This window comes from Rutidosis leptorrhynchoides, chromosome 3 (genome assembly GCF_046630445.1).
Source record: "Rutidosis leptorrhynchoides isolate AG116_Rl617_1_P2 chromosome 3, CSIRO_AGI_Rlap_v1, whole genome shotgun sequence".
NCBI lineage: Eukaryota > Viridiplantae > Streptophyta > Magnoliopsida > Asterales > Asteraceae > Rutidosis > Rutidosis leptorrhynchoides.
Window position 1 is genome coordinate 588,430,161 of NC_092335.1, and position 2,856 is coordinate 588,433,016.

The 2,856-nt window shown below is 31.5% G+C and overlaps 1 non-coding gene across 1 annotated transcript; it reads left to right on the forward strand.

Annotated features, from left to right (window-relative positions):
- Nucleotides 1-749: 749 nt before the first annotated feature.
- LOC139903545 (small nucleolar RNA R71) lies at nt 750-856 on the forward strand. The gene has a single exon (XR_011778359.1). It is a non-coding gene; the product is annotated as a small nucleolar RNA R71 (small nucleolar RNA).
- Nucleotides 857-2,856: the final 2,000 nt, after the last annotated feature.

The window sequence follows — 2,856 nt, forward strand, 5'->3', positions numbered from 1 at the left end:
TCATGCTAGCAAGAGTACCTACGTGTTTTTCTAGATTCAAAATGGAAGCTTGTTGAGTTCTTAATGACTGATCAAATCTCTCGTTCGTTTGGGTTTGAGTTTCAATAAATTGTGTTTGAGATTCAACTAGCTTGAATACCACGTCTTCCATATTTGACTTTTTCTCTTCGGTTTGTTGTTGTGGTTTATATAAGCCAGGTCTTTGTTGATTGAAAGTGTTGTTTTGAGTTGGTTGGTTATTCGGACCTTGTTGGTTATACCAGTTATTTTCGGGTCCTTTTGGATTGTAAAGAATGTTTTGATTTCGATTGAAGTTTAGCTTTGGCGGTTGATAATTATTTTGATAATTATTTCCAGGCCTTTGGTTCATATAGGAAACATTCTCCCGTTGTTCCAATGTTGGTTCAATGTGACAATCTTTCAATAAGTGTGGTCCACCGCATAGCTCACAACTGATTCGTATTGCGTGAATATCTTTATTCATCTTTTCCATTCGTCTTTCGAAAGCATCTATTTTTGCTGAAACGGAATCAAAGTCATGGCTAGAATCGGCTCTAGCCACTTTAGATGAACGAAAAATATCTTTTTCTTGGTGCCACTCATGCGAGTGGGAGGCTGTGTTATCAATAATTTTGTAAGCTTCAGTTGCGGTTTTCTTCATAATGGAACCACCAGCTATTATGTCGATGTCTTTTCGTGTAGCAACGTTGACACCTTGGTAGAATATTTGTACTATTTGATAAGTGTCTAAACCGTGTTGAGGACATCCTCTCAACATCCTTCCGAATCTTGTCCACGCCTCATATAATGTTTCATTTGGCTTTTGTGTGAACGTAACAATTTCTCCTTGAAGTCTCACGGCTTTAGATGCCGGAAAGAATCTTTGAAGAAAATTTTCAACTAAGACATCCCATGTGTCAATCGCCCCTTCAGGTAACGATTCTAACCAATCTTTGGCTTCTCCTTTTAAAGTCCAAGGAAACAACATGAGATAGATCTGCTCATCTACCACTTCTCGGATTTTGAATAGTGTACAAATTCTTTTAAACGTACGAAGGTGTTCGTTAGGATCTTCATTCGGTACACCACTGAATTGGCATTGGTTAGTTACCATGTGTAGAATTTGTCCTTTGATTTCATAATCTGGCGCATTAACTTCTGGCTTAATAATGGCGTGACCTTGGCCCGTGCGTGTGGCTCTCATTCGATCTTCCATACTTAGAGGTTCCGTTACTTCCATAATTGAATTTGTTGAATACGAATCACTAGAGGATTCTGATTTAATGGTTTGTGGCTCAGGAGGAATAATTAGTGGTTCAAGATCTTGGAATTGTCCTTGAATATGCTCCGGGTTCTTAATTGTGAAGTCGGGTTCAAAAGATGGATTATCGGAAATTTGAGTTGGAGTTCTTGTTCGACTAGATGACGATTCTAAAGAAAAATCAACGGCGACAATATTTGCTAAATGTCTTGATCTAGTTACAGGTGGTGAACGTACAAAAGGTGATGAACGTCTTGCTCGGTGCATTCACTGAATATCCTATTAGTTTTTAAAAGGAAAGAAAAATTATAATAAGTTATCCAATTAATAGACTTTTCTGATTTTGCCCACGTTTCGAATAGCCAAAAGATGCAGCAGAGGGGCAGGATTCGTTTGGTCTCAATATAATTGAGTACTGTTTGGCTCCAATAACCCGGTCCACGTACAAATCCAACTATTACTACGAACCAGAAAATTTTGATGTCTATCAATTTAACCACTCAAAATAAATTTTCGTAATTTTAAGAAATTTAGATAAGAAGTAGAATAAAAATCTATGTCCTAAAACTAGAATAGCGAGAAATAAGAGAGAAAAAGAGTTCGTCGAAAAAGGTTGAAAAAGAAAAAATGGTTGAAAAATAAAAGGTGACGGAAAAATAAAAGAAACTTATAAAAACTTAAAAATACTTAACTAACCTAATCTTATTACTACAACTAACTTAAAATTATAATCGCAAATTGAAATTACTAATTGGAATGATAATTGATACATAGTAAAAGGTTTCTAAAAATATTAAAGCTTACAAGAAAAACTAAATCCCAAATGGAAATAACTTAAAAAGAAACTAAAACTTAAAAAGGCGTCGCAAAATTCTAAAGCACCTAAATCTTAGTCTAAAGAAAAAGCACTTAAGGAATTCTACGACAAAGCCTAAAAATCTAGGAGTAAAAATAACTATAGCAAAAACTAAGTTTAAAATTAAATATGAGCTAAAAATACAAATATTACGCTACAATGATTAAAAAGGGACAAAATATAAAAATATATAAAAAGTTGTAAAAAGTACAATTTTTATAAAAATATTATTTTTATATTATTTTATTTAATAAAACTACTAATTTTACAATTTAATAAAACTAATTAATACTAAATACATAAATTAAATAAAAAGTAAAAGTAAAAATAAAACTAATAATAATAATAATAATAATTAGGGTTAAATAATAATAATAAATAATTAATAATCGTAATTAATGCAGGATTAGGGTTTCTGTTCGCGTGTCAGAGAAGCTCCGCGAGTCGCGGTAATTTATAAAGAAAACCCCGCGAGTCGCGGGGTTCAAAAATTCAGATGACAGCTTATAATTTCAACGCGTTTTTCTTTATTTATTTATTTTTTTTTTATTTTATTTTCTGTTTTCTGTTTTTTTTTTTTATAAATAAAAGATATTTAATAAAACTTATATTTTTATAAACTAAACTAAAAATAAAGAAACTTATAAAACTTAAATATTTAACAAAATCTTAAAAATACTTATATTTTTGTTTTTCTTTTTATATTTTTCGAATATTTAAAACGTATTTTTACAAAAAC